This window comes from Mauremys mutica, chromosome 20 (genome assembly GCF_020497125.1).
Source record: "Mauremys mutica isolate MM-2020 ecotype Southern chromosome 20, ASM2049712v1, whole genome shotgun sequence".
Classification (NCBI taxonomy): Eukaryota; Metazoa; Chordata; order Testudines; family Geoemydidae; genus Mauremys; species Mauremys mutica.
In genome coordinates, this window is record NC_059091.1 from 5,504,876 (window position 1) to 5,524,705 (window position 19,830).

Sequence of the window (19,830 nt, forward strand, 5' to 3'; positions counted from 1 at the left end):
CAAACACCTGCTCTGCTATGTTCATAAAATGAGAAGGGCGTGACCGTTGAGGTAATCCAGAGGAACCTGTTGGCTTTTTTTTGTTTTGTTTGTTTACGTTCCCGCCTTTCATGTGGAGCTTGTTCGATTGGTGCACGAGCACACATGCCCTGACGCTCACAGGGGAAATTAAACTCGCACCCACGTGCCCCGAGCGGCCGGCTTCCTCATCCTTAAATGGTGAAGAAACGAACCAGTGGCGCAAGGACCTGCCTCCCTCATACAAAGTGGATAGGTATGTCATTCAGGTATTGGGCAATCATTCACGAGATGGTGATTTAATTCCAGACTCTACCCCGGGCTTTCCAAGGAGACCAGCAATTTTGGATGGCCGGCGGGAGGTACCGACAAAGGTCTGGTTTTCAGAAGGCAGGTGCTCAGCACTTTCTAAAAATGAGGCCCTTTTAAGATATCTTAAGTCAGGCACCTAAAATTTAAGGCATGCAAAATCACTAGTCATCAGAGTATCGGAGGGGTAGCCATGTTAGTCTGAATCTGTAAAAGCAGCAAAGAATCCTGTGGCACCTTATAGACTAACAGATGTTTTGCAGCATGAGCTTTCATGGGTGAATGAGACAATCAGAGACAATCGTAGCCCCTCTGTGACCTTGGGTATGAATAAAATTTTCAGAATCACCTCAGGATACGTCTGCACACTATGCCCTCACTCTCACTCAGGTTTGAGCCCAAGTCCTGTTTCCGTCCACACACACATCACTGTCACTCGGATCAGCAAACGCTCAGGATCTAGGTCCTAGGACCTTGCGAGGGGGATGCGTCAGAGCCCAAGTCCTGCTGTGACGTGGGTCCAAGCCCTGTCATTTTGCAGTGTGGCGGCAGCTCAAGCCGCAGACAAAGAGAACATCTGCGTAGCACATGGTGGACACAGTAGCCCAGCTGTGAGACCCGGGTCCAGGTTAACAACGCAGTGTGGATGCTCAAGCACGAGCTCGGAAATACTGACTCCGCAAACCCGGGTCCCACAGATGTGGGTTTATGATGCAATGTAGACGTACCTTACGTGACTTAGGAATCTCAGTCCCCTTTTCAAAAGTGGCGTGCGCCCTTATTGCCAAATTATTAAAGGTATTAGGCACCTGAATATGCAGAGAGGTGCCTAGTGGGATTTTTGAAAGCACCTAAGCACCCAATAGGAGTTAGTCACCTAGGTGCTTTTGAAAACCCCACTAAGCATGTCTATGCATCGTTAGGTGCCCAAAAATCCTTTAAAATCTGCCCCCCCCCGAGACTAAATCCCTTTGTCTTTCAATGAAACGTGAGCTCCTAAGTCACTTTTAGTCATTTTTGGACATTTTACCATCTATGGTTCTTAGTTCCTCAGCTGAAAAATGGGGATAAAATGATACAGCCTTTCTTCCACTCTTTGCCTGTTTAGATTGGGAGAGGGATAGCTCAGTGGTTTGAGCATTGGCCTCCTAAACCCCAAGGTTGTGAGTTTAATCCTTGAGGGGGCCACTGAGGAATTTGGGGCAAAAATTGGTCATGCTAGTGAAGGCAGGGGGCTGGACTTGATGACCTTTCAAGATCCCTTCCAGTTCTAGGTGATTGTTATATCTCCAATTATTTTTATTATAGATGATAAACTTTTCAGGGAAGAGATGATCCCTTGCTTTGAGGTTGTTAGAGTTGGTTGAAACTCACAATGTCCACTCTGAGGGAAATGGTGACATTTTGAAAGTTGTTTTCATTCCAAACTGGGACAAAACCTAAAACATTCCAAATTTCCGGCTCAACCGTTTTTTGGTCAAGCCGAATGTTTCATTCCAATTTTTAAAAAATGTAGATTATAATTTATAATGCAATACCAAATAAAATAACTTTTGAAAGGAAAAATCAAAAGGTTCCATTCCTAGAAGTCGGAGGTTTTTTTTAAAACAAACTTTGATCGAAATCGCCACAGTTCTGTGGCCAGTTTCAATTTTCAGTTTTGCTTTGGACGAAATGGCATTTTCAAAGGGGGACAAACGTTCCGTTGAACAATTTTCAACCATCGCGAGCGTTTTTACGGCGTCTCGCACAACGGGCCAACAATTTCATGCGGGGGCTTTTAGGTGATACCGGAATACAAATAAGTAAAAAATAACACTATGGTTCAAAGCGAAATCCAGACATAGGAAATGGAGAAACTAATGGCTCTTGAAAGATGAGGCAAGATTATCCAGCCTGCATTGTAGGCGGTTCATTTGTGGTTTGATTATAGGGACAGCGTCAATATCACTGGAGGGAATTAACTACTGGAACATTTTGCCAAGATGTCGTGTTGGATTCTCCATAACTGACAATTTTTAAATCAAGACTGGAGGGGTTTTTTGTTTTTGTTTGTTTTACAAGATTCGCTCTAGTTCAGGGGTGGCCAGCCTATGGCTCCAGAGCCACATGCAACTCTTCAGAAGTTAATATGCGGCTCCTTGTATAGGCACCAACTCCGGGGCTGGAGCTACAGGCACCAACTTTCTAATGTGCCGGGGGTGGGGGGCTCACCGCTCAACCCTTGGCTCTGCCCCCACTCCACCCCTCCCCTGAGCCTGCCATGCCCTCGCTCCTCCCTCCTCCCCGCCAGAGCCTCCTGCATGCCGCAAAACAGCTGATCGGGAGGTGCGAGGAAGGAGCGGGAGGCGCTGATTGGGGGGAAGTGCCGGTGGGCGGGAGGTGCTGGGCGGGGAGGGAAGTGATGTGGGGGCTGCTGACATATTCCTGTGGCTCTTTGCCAATGCACGTTGGTAAATTCTGGCTCCTTCTCGGGCTCAGGTTGGCCACCCCTGCTCTAGATCAAAAGGAATTATTTTAGGGAAGTTCGCGGCACTGTGTTATACAGGAGGTCAGCCTAGGTGACCCCAGTGACGATGGAGGCCTTGGACCCTGCCCAGCCTGGGTGAACGGACTTGCATGAGATTGCTCGAGCGCATGTGTTAAAAACAGCGCGTGTGGACGCTGCGGCTGGGGCTCTCAAACCAAAGGGGGCAGGCGGGCTTCAGACTCTGTGCTCCGCCTCGAGCTGCTGCGCCCGTGCTGTTTTTAGCCCGCTAGCTTGAGCCCCGCTAACGGGGCTGGGTCTGCTCGGGCCGGATGCAGTGTAGACGCATCCGCAGAGCTCTCTGGTTGCGCCGGGCAGAGAGAGGTACAGCCCTTTAAGGAGTGCAGAATTCTCTGCTGCCCCGTTTCCTCCTGCAGCACCTATGGGCTCTATCCGTTCTCCCACCCCCTCCCAGCTTCACCTGGGGCAAGCAGGGGGTGCGGGCAGGGGGAGATGCAATTTGGTAATGGCCTCTTCTCTCCAGCCTGTGCAGGGAGTGCTGTTCTGAGCAGCCTCTATGCAGGATCTGCAAGGTACAGGCTCCTTACTCCCTTCACTCCGCCCTACACGGCTGTGTAAGACCGGGCCTGTTCTGGCCCTTTAAGAGAAGGCACTGCTGTAAGGAAGCTCACATTGCGGGTGTCCTCTCCGGCGCTGCTGTTTGCAAGGCTGCTGCGGGGAGCATCCAGCCACGGCACTGCTATGTCTGAACTGGCATTGACATGGCACTGCCGTTTGGAAGCCCGCAGCCACTCCGCACCTACCAATCCAGCAGCAGGAATTGGCATCTCTGTGTGATCTGACTGCAGGGATGGCGGGCGGGTACCCTGAGTGGCACCAGCATGAATCCTGCTGCGTGTCTGTGCCTCTCCCCCGCCCTGTGGGAGAGGCAGCAGTTCCGTCTCAGGGTGTTCCTTCCCTTCCTGTTGGAGGCTGAAAATACCCGCCTTGGCCAGGTATTTGGAGCAATTGAAAATGGGCTGGTTTCTGAAGGCTGCAATCGGCAGTTCCCGTCTATAACACTTGGGGCTTTCTGGGCTGCGGGGCGGGGGGAAGGTTGACAAATAAAAACCCAGCTGTGTCACTGCACGACGTGACAAGCCATCTAGTTCAGATGAACCCGGCGTCCCTAGAAACCTTGCCCCAACCTGCCGTGATTCACCCCCGCCACCCGGGTTTATCTTGCCTAGTGGGGTTATTTCTTAGTTCATTCAATGCTGTTTATTGGGCTATAGGCAGGTGCCGTGTGTGTCCCAAATAAAGAAGCCATCCCTGGCCCACGGAGGCAAGAGAGGAACGGGAGACCCAGAGAGGGGAGTGGCCATGAACATAAGAACGGCCATACAGGGTCAGACCAAAGGTCCATCCAGCCCAGTGTCCTGTCTACCGACAGTGGCCAATGCCAGGTGCCCCAGAGGGAATGAACAGAACAGGGAATCATCACGTGATCCATCCCCTGTTGCCCGTTCCCAGTTTCTGGCAAACAGAGGCTAGGGACACCATCCCTGCCCATCCTGGCTAATAGCCATCGATGGACCTGTCCTCCATGAATTGATCTCGTTCTTTTTTTAACCCTGTTATAGTCTTGGCTTTATAATGGCCTGGGCCAGCAGGGTTCATTTATGCCAGTTCAGGCATGTGAGGCGTAGATGAAGTGGGAACGCAGGAGGTTAATCGACGCAGGCACACGGGAATGGCCAGATAGCACGGATCTGCCTGGGGGAGGGCAAATGCGACGAGGATGGGTAGTCGATACGGCACTGGGATGAGACCCAGGTCCACGCCTTGCAGTAGCGTGTCTCTGACACAGGTGAGGGTCGGGTGGTGCAGAGGAAGGTTTAGAACCCCATGGCGGGCAGATGTGGGCCAACCCCCACCCCACCCCGCCCCAGAAGTTTCATGTAAAGCTCTAATTGTATCTGTGGGTTAAGCCCTGACTCAGGCTGTGCAAGTGCTTAGCTCTCCCTCCCGGAGATGGCAGAAGCCACCATAGTAAGGACAGAGGTCCAAGCGAAAACGGGGGTCTTTGGAGGCCAATTCTCTCCCTCAGGACACGTCTACACAGGGCTGGCCCGTGTCAGCTGACTCCGGCTCGTGGGGCTTGGGCTATGGGGCTGTTTAATTGCTGTGTAGGCCTTTGGGCTCGGCCTGGAGCCTGGCTCTGGGACTCCGCGAGGGGGCGGTTGGGGGAAGGCCCCCGAAGCAGGCACCAGCCTCAGCCCAAATGTCTACACAGCAATTTTTAACCCCACTGCCTGAGCCCGAGTCAGCTGACCTGGGCCAGCCGCCGCCATGTCACGGGGTCTTTTATTCCATGGAAACGTACGCTAAGCTAAGAGGCTCATATTCATTCATAGAAGCTGTGCCGCTCCTGTGAGGGGAGCAGGGGGCCAGGATGCCTGGGGGAAGCCTGGTTGGGCTACTTCTTTCAACCCCACCTTTCCAAGTATGTCAGACAATCAATCCCATCTTATCTCTCCCTCACAGCCGCATAAGACAGGAGGAACTCCCCCGGCCTCATTCCTGATTTTCAGCCGTGTAAATACAAGGGGATCCAGTTCCTTTCCCTTTCCTCTAATTGGGTCTCTGTCCATTCCTGCTCTTTCGACGCTGTTACACTGTTACTTAGCTGGCATCTCTGGGCACCTCACAATCTTTAATTCTCACAAGTGCTATTACCCTCCTTTTACAGGTGGGGAACTGAGGCAGAGAGAGACTAAGGCCCAGATCCTCAGAGATAGTTAGGCTGCTAGCTCCCAGTGAAATTAATTGGATGCTAGAAGGCTAAATACCTCCCAGGATCAGGGCCTAAGTGACTAGCCCAAGGTCACATAGAAAATCAGTGGCAGAGCAGGGAGTGGATGCTGGGTTTCCCAGTTCCCAGGCTAGTGCTCTAACTAACCTTCCCTCTGCTGGATTGTCTTAGTTTGCTCTCTCCTTTCCTTTCTGTCATTCTGTTCAGCTTATCACTCTAGTACAGCGTTTCTCAAACCGGCGTCCTCTGATCAACTCCTCTCCCTCCCTCCCAGTGCCTCCTGCATGTCGGGGAACAGTTGTTCAGCGGTGTGCAGGAGGTGCTGGGAGGGAGAGTGAGGGGCAGGGTTGGAGCATGGATAGGAAGAGGTGGGGCCTTGGGGAAGGGGGTGGAGTGGGTGCGGTGCCTGGGGCTGAGAGTGGGGTATGGGGGGGGGTTCCTGAAAAATTTTAAATCAAAACGGGGGTCTTCAGGTTGCTAAAGTTTGAGAACTGCTGCGTCTAGTCCAAGGGTTCTCAACCTGGAAGCTCACCAATGGGTTGCATGTTGCTTTCCATCTTGTTAAATGGGAGGGGGAATCTGGTCTGACCTCAGAAGCTGGGGAGCATCAGAATAGGGGTTTCTCTGTATGGAAAAAAGGGTCCCAGTCCGGGAAAGTTGGGAACCACTGCTCCAATTTTCTTCCCTGGCTCCTTCCCCATCCTAGCTCTCCTCCATCACTATTCTTCTCCCCTGTTATTTATTCTTCTATTCCCTCTTTTTTCTCATTTATTCCTGGTCCTTCCCCCTTTTTTTCTCACTTCATTGTTCCTTTCTCTCATCCCTTTGTTATCTGCTCCTCCAAATCCATCCCCACCCCACCACTCCTCCTACCACCCCACTGCCCCCTTCCTTCCTTCCTTCCTTCGTTCCTTCCTTCCTTCCTTCCCCCTCTCGCCCAGATTTCTGGCAGTGGCCATGAGCTGCCAAAGCTAACAGCGACATTAAAAAAATAAAAACAAAGACATCACCCAAAGAGAATTTTACAAAGAGGCTTAAAAGGCAGGATGGGACAGGCCGGCACGATACTTCCCATTTCACACTCAAGGATGATTTCAACCCATTCACTGCCCACGTAAGCTCCTGAGAATTTCAGGCATTAAAAAATAAGCAACAATAACACCAATTAAGTGGTGACAGAATCATTTGTCTCTTCCTCTTCTCCTGCCCTCCTTCCTTGGCGGACACCAGGTCTCTTTCCCTTCTGCCCTGGAGGGGAAGGCCGAGAGAATCTCCCACGCTCCCCAGCATCTCTGGAACGACCTGCTGGCTCTGGTTGCAAATTTTCCGACTAAACCATCTGAAAATGCCAGTTAATCGAAACCAAAACTTCTCATGGGAACATACCAGCTTCAGCGTACGTTAGCCAGGAGCAGTTTATCAGGTTCAGGATGGAATTTCTGCTCAAATCCAGAAAGTCCCACACCCCAGTGATTAGGTCACTCCCCTGCAATCAGCACTCAGACTGAAGCGCCTGGTCTCAATTAGGGAGAGCAAGGTGTAAAACCGGAGTCACCAATGTACAAGGTGAGCACCCTGACTACCGGCCCATTGACTATCATGGCTGTGGGGCAATCTCTTATTTTTTCATGAAGAACTGAGCGGTTTCAGTTACATCCCATTGCAAAACAAGATGGAAAAAAAAACCCATTCCCCACTCGGCTCTACTCCCTGCCTTGTTGTTCTGGTCTATACTAAAAGAATTTCAAAGGAGTCCTTTGACTTTCAATGGGATTTGAGTGCCTAACTACCTTGGTCTCTTTCAACAATTCCATGTAAAGGCTCAGAATGCGATGGCACACTTTGCATTCATACGCAAACACAGATGCTCCAATAGCCATCTAGCATAGCGGTTAAACTGGTTCAAAGTTAAACTGGCTCGGTCCAAACTTGTTTAGTACCAGCGTGGACGCAGATAAGCGAAAACAGGTCAACTTGTCCTATTCGCTGCTGCACTGGTGGTCTTGTAAAAATCTCCCAAAATGCACTGCTTCTGAGAGCCACGCTGAGAATTGTGGGAAAGGTATCCGGAAAGCACTGAAATGGTTTAGGGTCTGTCTTCACTGCCAAGTTACCTCAGGCTTGTACCTACCAACCTGCCACCCGTCCACACACAAAACCATCTCTCCCCAATTTAGTGGTGCTTTCAACCTGGACTAGCTGGTATAGTTCATGTTCTTATCTAACTTCTGTTTGCATGCCATGAACACAGCAATAACAAAACCCACATAGCCAAATTAGAACATAACATAAGAACATAAGAACGGCCAGACTGGGTCAGACCAAAGGTCCATTTAGCCCAATATCCTGTCTTCCGACAATGGCCAATGTCAGGTGCCCCAGAGGGAATGAACAGAACAGGGAATCATCAAGTGATCCATCCCCTGGCGCCTATTCCCAGCTTCTGGTAAACAGAGGCTAAGAACACCATTCCTGCCCATCCTGGCTAGTAGCCATTGATGGACCTATCCTCCATGAATGTATCCAGTTCTTTTCTGAACCCTGTTATAATCTTGGCCTTCACAATATCCTCCAGCAAAGAGTTCCACAGGTTGACTGTGCATTTTGTGAACAAATACTTCCTTTTGTTTGTTTTAAACCTGCTGCCTATTGTGATCTTTCAGTTACCCTTATGCACAGGGAGGCCATGTGGTTATGTAGCTAACGCTACCATGGGACCCCCAAAATCTTGGTTTTGTTTTCAGCCCTGTGGGTTAACATAGCTGTTCAGTGCCTCAGTTTCCCCATTGGACATAAGTGATACATACCTGCCTTTGCAAAGTGCTCCGACATTTGCTGCTAAATATAATCCAGTCCACAGTAAGGCAATTCAGTGCATGTACAGTACACCGCATTACACCACTGTAAATGAGATTAGGATCTGTCTTGCTTTATTGCATCATCTTCTTTAACGATGCCCTGTGGTTTTATATCATGTCTCATTAACTCATTGTTTATGGCATCCGTCATGGTGTATTCTGTTACAGTGGGCGCTGCAAACATTTCAAAGCTTGCGGGTTATGAGGCAACGTGGGTATTTATAACATTGTGTACCTGCTTGCAAGAGATGGATCGTGAGGTTAGAATACACTGCAACCTTTGCTTGAAAAAAACCAAAACAACCATCTCCTCATTTGCTGGTAAGGCGCAGTTTTGTTCCAGGGTGGTACCGGGACACAATTGTGGCGATATGCTGAGCCCGAGCGGGGCTAAGAAGGGAGCCTTATGAGCCATCAGAGGAAGGAGAAAGAGTCATGAGGAGGGAGGAAGACACCAGACAGAGTGGGTAGCTAGAGCCATTACCTGAAAATGACAAAAAATAAAGGTTTGTTGAGTGTGAAATTTCTCACCGGGAAAAGGTTTCCAATTAAATTTTTCAGTGGGAGGCTTTGAAACCGAATGTTCAGTTTAGCTTTGCTTCCAATTGAAATTTGTTTCACTTCAGTTTTCCCCCATGTTTTTTGCCACAGAAGGGAACCACACGAATGACGCCCCGTTTTGGTTAGTTTCCCTCCCCGCACCTTTTCCTTTTCCCATGCACGAGGAAAAATGAGATTCTGTCACTCTCCACTCGGTACCGTTTTCCAGATTGGTGAAGTTTACAAAGGGTCCGGAGTGGGAAAAGAGGAAAAGTGCATGAGGAAAACAGACCCCAGAAATTATTCATTTCCTGGCACTCAGTGGCAAAAAGAAAGAGAAAAAGGTGTGTGTGTGGAGGGGGGGGGGAAATAAAAACTGAAATTTTTGAACATTACAAAAGTCACAAATGAGAAAATACAAAATTTTCAAATATCTGAAATTTCAAACATTTAAAAATTTGATTTTTTAAGAAGCTATTTTATAAGGCAAAGGGTCTGATTTCCTGCCACTTGCGCTGAGGTACTTTCACTGGACCTAATTCTCTGCTACCGTGTTCCATTGTTAGCAGCTGCTCATAATCAGGGTGATCAGCTGTCCTGTTTTTAAAGGGACAGTCCCTTTGGGGGGGCTTTTTCTTATATAGGCGCCTATTACTTCCCACCCCCGTCCCGTTGTTTTTAAAGTTGCTATCTGGTCACCCTACTTATAATGAGTGCCAAGCAGGGGTTATATGCTACCCATTGCTTCCCAAAGCTCCCGCTCAGGGCTGTATGGCTCCGCACTGTGAACCAGCTTGTAAATGATGCAATCCAGCTAGCTGCCAGGCTGGGTTATGTAATTTGTGCACTACCAGTTGGTCAGTGTTTAATGGGTACTTGTCAGTGGTGCTGTAGGCATGAGCTAATGCCCGTTTTGGAACAGTGCCACCTGCTGTCCTAGCTTGGCTGTATGGGAAACTTTGGCAGCAAATCGCATGCCCTGTAGTGCATTGCACAACAAGCTTACACCATGCGGGAGCTTTTGCTCTGAGTCAGTGCACTGGCCCTCGGGCGGGAGCGAGGAATTATCTTCTTGCTTGCCTAGTTTATATGTGTGAGAGAGAGAAGAGAGAAAATGCCAAACAAAAGCTCTCAGGAGAGTATTTAATCCACTTTGATTGTGATGCATAATCGGCTACATCCTCGTTTTAATTCCCGGGGCCAAATTCCATGCTGATGTTTCACACCCTAGGCAGCGCTGGTGAATCTGGTTCTTCCAGTGAGGTTTAGATGGTGTTAACACCTCCATGCACACATAGGATCTCATGCCGCCGCTTACCCCTGTGACACACGAGCACTTTTCCAGGTCTGAATGACTAACATCAGGTGCAGTGGACAATTGGGCCCGCAGCCTTAAGGACCTGATTGTGAGCTTACACTGTTTTCACACTCACGTGACTCCCATAGACATGGTTGGAGTAACTGAATTCCTCATTACACTAGTGTAAGAGAAAGATTGTCATTATTAACCCTACCAGAGACCAAATCCACCCTATGCTGCTACCTGCATCAGCAATTACATTTGCTGCAAGCGTGCAGGCTGGCAATGGAGCAGTGTGAAGGAATTCTGCTCCACCCCCGCTCCGAGGCCCCGCCCCCAGTCCGCCCTTCCCCCAAGGCCTCACCCTTGCTCCGCCTCTTCCCACCCCAGCTCCGCCTCCTCCACCAAGCACCTCCAGCCCACCGTCAAACAGCTGATGGGCAGGTGGCTGATAGGTGTTGAGCACCCACTATTTTTTTTTCCCTCCGTGGGTGCTTCTGCCCTGGGGCACCCCTGGAATCGGCGCCTATGGACCAATTGATCACGGTCCTCTGTTTAACAACCCTTGAAATATTTGAAGGCTGTTATCAGGGCCGTCTCAGAGTTCTCTTCTCAAGACTAAACTTGCCCAGTTTTTTTAAACTTTCCGCACAGGTCAGGTTTTCTAAACCTTTCATCCTTTGTGTGGCATCATTTCTATAGAGCGGTGCCCAGAATTGGACTCAGGACTGTAGCTGAGGCATCCTCAGTGCCGAATTACCAGGGCAAACACAGCAAATTGTCTCTCCCTTCCCCCTGCGACTTGCCCATGAACATCCCTTCAGACTTTTAAGCAACAACTTTGCTTTGACAGTTTTGAGCTGCAAAAGCTCTCAGTGCTCAGAGTTGGGCCGAGATTTTCAGGCGCGCTCAGCTCCCATTTAGGCAGCAGAATTATTAGGGGGCTTCCTAAGCGGCCAAATCCTGGACCAGGACGCCGATGTGCTAGGCACTGTACAAACACAGCCAAACGCTGGTGTAAATGATGGATTCTCTGTAACTTGAAGTCTTTAAATCATGATTTGAGGACTTGGGTAACTCAGCCAGCGGTGAGGGGTCTAGTCCTGGAGTAGGTGGGTGAGGTTCTGGGGCCTGCAATGCACAGGAAGTCAGACTAGATCAGGGGTCTCAAACACGCGGCCCGTGGAGTTATTTGCTGCGGCCCGCCAAGCCCCCTGCAGCCCCCCCATCGGAGTTATTTTCTGTGGCCGCCAAGCTCCCTTCCCCGCTGGTGCAGGGCCGCCCAGAGGATTCCGGGGGCCCGGGGTCTTCGGCGGCGGGGGGCCCTTCCGTTCCGGGACCCGCCGCCGAAGTGCCCCGAAGACCCGCGGCGGGGGCCCCCCCGCCGCCGAATTACCGCCGAAGTGGGACCCGCCGCCGAAGCGCAGCCTGGTCTTCGGAGGTAATTCGGTGGCGGGGGGGCCCCACCGCGGGTCTTCGGGGCACTTCGGCGGCGGGTCCCGGAACGGAAGGGGCCCCCCGCCGCCGAAGACCGGGCTGCGCTTCGGCGGCGGGTCCCGCTTCCCCCCCGCCCCGGCCCCAGCCCCAGCCTCTTACCCCCGGCTCCCTCCTCACCCGGAGTCTCAGCGCCTCGCCGGAACAGCCGCAGCGTGTGGCCGGCGGGGCCTGAGCCCTGTCCCGCTCAGAGCCGCGTGCTGAGGGGGCGGGGCTGGGAGCTCCACGCCGAGCGGGAGCTGAGCTCAGCCCGGAGCTCCCAGCCCCGCCCCCTCACCACGCGACTCTGAGCGGGGCGGGGCTCAGGGGCCCCGGCGGAGACTCGGCGCTTGATGCGCTGAGGCTCCAGGAGAGGGGCGGAGGCGGGAGCCTCCGCTGTTCTCTTGGGGGCCCCTGCGGAGCCCGGGGCCCGGGGCAAATTGCCCCCTTTGCCCCCCCCCCTCTGGGCGGCCCTGCGCTGGTGACCAGTCAGAAAATGTGAAAAATCGGGATGGGGGTGGGGGTAATAGGAGCCTATATAAGAAAAAGACCCCAAAATAAGGACTGTCCTTATAAAATTGGGACATCTGGTCACCCTAAGGACACAGAAGGAAATATATAATGAGTTACACCCGAGAGAGTCACTGCACAAAGAGGAAGGAAAACCCAGGAAGGATTGGCCACAGCTTGAAAATAAATATATCGGTTACAAACAGAGATGTTTAACCATCTTGCGACATGCAGCACCTCGCTGTATCCCAAGGTGGACTCCCTAATGAGTCACTTCAGCGAGCACCATTCATCTGCACCATTCACTGGACAAACAAACAGAGTTACCAAGGCAGCAGCCACAACACAAGGTATAAACTCCGCCTGTGCGATACTGGGGCCAGAGCTTCCATGGGGAGTCAATGGAGCTGTGCTGAATCACACCAGGTGAGGATCTGGCCCAGAGACTATATTCACGGGTAGCAATTTAGGGTGAAAGTTTCAAAGGCACAAGGCGCATTTAGGTGCCTAACTCCCATTGGCGTTGTGTCTGTGAGCATCTCCTTGTTTATTTAGAGGCTTTGCTGTGGCATTGTTCAGTGTAATATCCAGGCACCCCAGAAACATTAATGAATGAAGCCTCCTCAGCATCCCAGTTTCATGATGCCCATTCTACAGAAGGGGAATACTGAGGCACGGAGGTGCTTGCCTGAGGTCACACAGTATCGAGATCTGCTGGCTAGTCGTGTGCCCTAATTAGATGACTCTCCTGCCTCACCCGTGCGCCACTATATACATGCAATCATACTACACTCTTTATATAAACATTTTATGCTCTACGCACCCTGGCATCCACCCACCTGTGCAGGTGTATTCTACAGGACGTATCTGGACTTGCACAGTTGCACATTACTTCAGATCCAGGCTGGAGGCCTTTCTGGAAGAGATGCTTTAGCCAAACACAAGTTACTGGGCTTAACCCAGGGGTGAAATTTAGTGACCTGTGATTCGCAAGAGGTGGGACTAAATCAGTGATCACCAATCGGTCGATCACGATCGACTGTTCGATCATAGGGGCTCTCCCAGTTGATCGCGATCTCCAGTGGTGCAGTGGGGCTGCCGCTAAGGCAGGTTGCCTGCCTGCCCCAGCCCCAAGCCGCTCCCGGAAGTGGCCCTGGGGACGGGGGTCAGGGGGTCTTCCTCCATGCACTGCTCCTGCCTGCAAGCACCGCCCCCACAACTCCCATTGGCCGGGAATGGGGCGCTGTGGCCAATGGGAGCTGCGGAGGTGGTGCTTGCAGAGAGGGGCAGTGTGCAGAGCCACGTACCCCCTGCTTCCCCCAGAGGCTGCAGGGGTGCGTTGGCCCCTTCTGGGAGTGGCATGGGACCAGGGTAGGCAGGGAGCCTGCCTTAGTGGCAGCCACGCTGCACCACTGACTGGGAGCTGCCAGAGGTAAGTGATGCCTGGTGGGAGGCCGCATCCCAACCCCCAGCCCTGAACCCCCTCCTGGAGACAGCACCCCCGTCCTCCCACCTGCACCCCAAACCTCCCCCCCTGCACTCAAAGCCCCAGACCTGAGCCCCCTCCCAGACCAGCACCCTGTATCCCCTCCTGCACCCCAACCCCTGCCCCAGCCCTGACCCCCCTCCCAGAGCCAGCACCCTGTATCCCCTCCTGTACCCCAACAATCTGCCCCAGCCCAGAGCCCCCTCCTGCACCCAAACGCCCTTCCAGAGCTTGCACCCCTCACCCCCCTGCTGCACCCCACTCCCCTGCCCCAGGCTCAGCCCAGAGCTCCCTCCCACACCGCGAACTTCTCGGCCCCAGCCCAGAGCCTGCACCCCCTCCTAACCCCCAATGCTCTACCCCAGCCCGGTGAAAGTGAGTGAGGGTTGGGGAGAGCAAGCGATGGAGAAGGGGAGGAGATGGAGTGAGTGGGGCGGGACTTTGGGGAAGTGGGGGGCTCGGGGAAGGGGCAGGGTAGATCCTGGGTTGCCCTTAAATTCAAAAGGTGATCTTGGGCGTAAAAAGGTTGGAGACCACTGGACTAAATGATCCAGTGGTCACTTCTGGCCTTCAAATCTATGTCCAGATGCTGTGGGCATACACCTTGCAGAGAGTCTGTACCCACTTGGTTGGATCCGTCCCCATCACTGCATGCGCCTGTTCAAACTGTAGTGCAACCAGTTGCAGATGAGGAACATCCTCGACTGTTCCCCAGAACCCATCTGTAGCATCCTCCTAGGGCGAGAACAGGCCATCGGCCCCTGAAGGTATGTCTACACTTCGGTGCAAGCCCTGGGTTAGTAGAACTCGGGTTAGCAGGCCCTGGGTTTGTTATCCTAGGGCTTGAGCGTCTACATTCATGTGTAAACCCTAGGTTAGGAATTCATAGAATCATAGAATATCAGGGTTAGAAGGGACCTCAGGAGGTATCTAGTCCAACCACCTGCTCAAAGCAGGACCAACCACAACTAAATCATCCCAGACAGGGCTTTGTCAAGCTGGGCCTTAAAAACCTTTAAGGAATTGTTGCACTCTGAATCCCAATCTAGGGCTGCAGCATCTACACTGCATTACGTGGGCCTAAATCCAACCACCCCAATCCCAGACTTCCTATCACACTCCCCAAACGTGGCCACTTTAGCCTTTTGTTCGTGGTGCAGTGTGGGACAACTCAACCATCCAGAGGACAAAGGACGTCGGCTCGTGGGATATTCATGGTGGACTCCCAAAACATGAGTCCAGCAGGGCTGTGTCTACACCGCAAAGCAATAGGACTTGAAGCCTGTGTCCCGGCTTGACTCAGGCTCAGACTCTGCACCCCAGATCCGAGCCCTGGGTTAGTATGATTTGTGTGTAGATGGTAAGGGGGGATTAGGCTTGAGTTCAAATCCTGCGTTTGCACTAAGTCTGGACGTACCCTGAGTCATTTGCTGTTGGGTTGTTTATTGTACACAGGGGTTGTGGGTACCGCCGGGAGGGGAGTTGCTTGTGTTAGCCATGTCATTATTAGCATCTATTCTCAGACGCCTTTGGGAAGGGTGTGATTAATTATGTGTTTTGTCTTTCGTTAAGGAACCCAGAAGCCTTTAGGGCCTGGGTGTTGGTATATTAAAACTCCTTATGTATTATCACTGCCCCCTTCTCATCCCACGCACACCACTTGATTTTCCATTGTAAGGTGGTGTCGTTGTCACCTGCAATCGGGTGGCACATCGCCCCTCCCTTTACACAGCTGTAAATAGCATCACCAAGTGCAGAGCGGTGGATAATCAGACCCATGCGGCCAAATCCTTGCTGAAGAAATGAATTCAGCTAACCTGAATTAAAGCCATTTTAATTCAGAGTAAGACTGTCCACAAAGGAGTTTAATGTGCTCTACATATTCCTCTTTAAATTCACACCTTTAGTTAATTTGGATTAACTTTCCTGAGCGTCCCCATGTAGACAAGCCCTAAGAGTCTGCTGGAGACAGGTTCCATGTTGTGCACAGCTCCGCTGCAGCCTGTTGCAGAGGCAAACACACTGTGCTCTCTCCCACAGACTTTACTTTAATCTCTCCTTTATTGTTTTTCTTACTCTAGAATAGAAGCCATCTGTATTGAAAGTGTAAGGTTTGCTCAAAACATAAGAATCCTGGCCATATGGATGGGATCTAAAAGATGCCAAATGAGAAAGAACAAACAAAGTTTCCAGGAGAGAGCATGGTGTGTGTGTGTGTCTCGTGTACCAGTCTGCATCAGAACTGAATGCAGCTGCAAACCCAGAGGCAGGGCCGGCTCCAGACCCCAGCGCGCCAAGCGCGCACTTGGGGCGGCGTCCCGCAGGAGGGCAGCAGGCAGCTCCGGTGGACCTCCCGCAGACATGCCTGCGGAGGGTCCGCTGGTCCCTCGGCTCCGGTGGAGCATCCGCAGGCACATCTGCGGGAGGTCCACCGGAGCCGCGGGACCGGCGACCGCCAGAGCGCCCCCCCACGGTGTGCAGCCGTGCTTGGGGCAGCGCAAATCCTAGAGCCACCCCTGCCCAGAGGCAATCTACCAACCAAACACAAGAGAAGAAAGCTGCCTTTGAAGTGTTCTTTGAATGAATGGAGCCAGAAGAACCCAATGGTGTGCTCTCTTGGTGTTTGGAGTAGCTGAAGTCACGGTGCAATGAGGTTGTTACATATGCCCACGCTGCAGAGTCTGGATTTGCTCAAACTGTAGCAAGCCATTTTTTTTTCAAATCTCTGGTGGTCCCTGGTTCAACCCCCTGTGTGTTCTGATCTGATCCAACTCCCACTGAATTCAGAGGGACTCAGTCCTTTGCCTGGATCAGGCCGTAAATGGCAAGGTGGTTATGCAATGCTGTTCTCTCCTTTAAATTATGCTGTCTTGATGTATACAACTGCGAAGCTGTTAGATGCAAGAGGCAGAGGAGGGAGAGGTGCCTATTTAAAGGTTAATGAAGAGAGGATAGAACTGACCCAAACAAGTTTCTCAGTTATTGACAATCGGGGAGAATTTGTGGATCAAAACAGCCTCCAGCCTCCACCCAAGGCAGGCTTAACCTGCACAACCAGCGCTTCTGCAGGAGATTCTCAGTCATGCGAATGTTGGCAGGGGTCGAGTTACTGCAGAACTTGCTGCTTTACAATCAGATCTGCACTGCAGATCTGCTCTTTGTTCCTGGCTCCTTCATAAGACACACTTACGACTGCTTCTCCTCAGCTCCATATTCACCAACACAGCCTATTAACGGGGGCACTGGGGAACCTCCATAGGCGGGCAAACCCTGACCTATGCCTGTATTTAATCACTTGCTGGATGCAGATCAGATGCACCATTTGGGGAAGGGATCATCATCCTACCTGGGCCATTCTGAGTATGTCTACACTGCAAGGGGCTGCAGGTAAATGTTGATTTCACCGCAACACACCGAAACCGATCAAAAGACATTTCCATTGGTAATCATCAAAACTCACAGACAGGCAAAATAAGAGAAATGCTGCTTGAGAACGTATTAAAGTATGATTGAAGGCTATTTACTTTGTATATTTTGACACGTGACCTCAGCACTCGGCGTTTCAATAGCGATAAAGCTTTCGCTTTTCGAAGCTCAGTGTCGACGGTCATGAAATAATGGTCGACTGACCCCTCCTACTGTCCGAGCAGCCCATCATCTCCCCAAATGGTGAAAATTTAAATCCATTAAAAAAATGCTTAAACCCTAGAATTCTGTGCAACTGTGAAAAATGCTTAAAAATAAGAATTGATATTATCCACTGAAATGATGAAAAAATAGAAATTTATTTCTGCCAAGCCTGAACGTAAATTACTGGGCTCGATGGAGGGTAGCTGGCTAAACTTCTATGGCCTATGCTATACAAGAGGCCAGTCTAGATGACCTAATGGTCCCGTCTGGCTGTCAAATGGGCTTACATTGCAGCAAGGGCGGTTTAGGTTGGAAATTAGGAAAAACTTCCTAACTGTCAGAGTGGCTAAGCACTGGAATAAATTGCCTAGGGAGGCGGTGGAACCTCCATCATTGTGGATTTTTAAGAGCAGGTTGGACAAACACCTGTCAGGGATGGGCTAGATAGGGACCGAGTGGCTAGGCAGCAGTTCTGCAGAAAAGGACCTAGGGGTTACAGTGGGTGAGAAGCTGGATATGAGTCAACTGTGTGCCCTTGTTGCCAAGAAGACTAACGGCATTTTGGGCTGTATAAGTAGGGGCATTGCCAGCAGATCGAAGGACATGATCATTCCCCTCTATTTGACATTGGTGAGGCTGCATCTGCAGGACCGTGTCCAGTTTCAGGCCCCACACTACAAGAAGGATGTGGAAAAATTGGAAAGAGTCCAGCAGAGGGCAATAAAAATGATTAGGGGGCTGGAGCACATGACTTATGAGGAGAGGCTGAGGGAATGGGGATTGTTTAATCTGCAGAAGAGAAGAATGAGGGGGGATTTGATAGCTGCTTTCAACTACCTGAAAGGGGGTTTCAAAGAGGATGGATCTAGACTGTTCTCCGTGGTGGCAGATGACAGAACAAGGAGTAACGGTCTCAAGTTGCAGTGGGGGAGGTTTAGGTTTAGGTTTGATATTAGGAAACACTATTTCACTAGGAGGGTGGTGAAGCACTGGAATGGGTTCCCTGTGTAGGTGGTGGAATCTCCTTCCTTAGAAGTTTTTTAAGGTCAGGCTCGACAAAGCCTGGCTGGGATGATTTAGTTGGGGATTGGTCCTGCTTTGAGCAGGGGGTTGGACTAGATACCTCCTGAGGTCCCTTCCAACCCTGATATTCTATGATTCTATGAATACTTAGTCCTGCCATGAGTGCAGGGGACAGGACTAGATGACTTCTTGAGGTCCCTTCCAGTTCTATGATTCCATGAAAATCTATGAATCTGTGGTACATACGCATCTTGTTTTCATTATGAGAATCATCCTTAGCTCCATGTCCGTTTCCTGCCAACACGGCCTCTCTTTCCTACCCACCACTCTTGACATTAACAGCCCAGGTTCACACGGGGCTAGACGCACTGTTGCTTAATGCAGAGGGCTGTATTTAGACACCAGAGCGCAACAATTAGCTCTTGCTTGGCAAGGACCTGCAGAAATGAGGCCTTGTGCATGCCCAGGTGTTTATATAAGGACTTTGTATTGACTTTGTATTTTCTCTGTTATGACTCATTCCATTTTCTTCCTGTGTGTGCACACAGAAAAGGGACTGTTCCCAGGTGTGCATCGGATGGGGGGTCTGACTCCATGAAGAGAAAAATTACACTTGGAAGCAAGCAACCTGAACCGGGGCTGTTCAAATAACTGATTTTTTGATTCAATGGCTGAACCATAAAATCAGGAAAAATCGTTTTGGGTCGACCCAAAACAAACAGTTTAAAAAACTTTCAGCAAACTGAAAAAGTTGTTCTTTGTTTCGGGTCAAATGAAACATTGGTGCTTTTGCTTCCCGAAGGGTAGGTGTTTAACAGGTTCATACCGTGACTTGTTGCAGTCACTAAGGGTCATTCACATGGATTTGTAAGCATTCATCAGTCCAGCCAGGTGCAAAACTATGCAGAGTTACCATGGCGTCCACAACAACAAAAAGAAACTTTGCTTCTAATCGGCCCGGACTGCCAGAGAACTGTGCGGAGCCAAACCCTGCTCTCACTTTCCCTGGTGTAAATCCGGAGTTAACTCAGTTGACATCAGTGAAGTTACTTGGGTGTAAATGAGAGTAAAAACTGGTTTTTAATGGACCTGATTCTTCTCTCTTGCTGATGTAAATCAGGACTAAGTCCAGTGCGATAAATAGAGTTACCCTGGGTTAAAACTGGTATAAGTGACATCTGAATCAGGGCAGGCCATTGGCTTCTTTAAATAAGTCTGGATTTATACCAATTTAACTGAGATCAAGGTTACCTTTCAATGGGTCTGATTCCCTCCTGCCTTGCTCCTTACGTTGTCCTTTTCTCTCTGTGCAAACTGAACGTGAAACACACCCAGATATGCTTGGCTGCATTTTGTCCTCATTTTGCACTGGTGTAAATGACAATACAACGGAGCCAACGC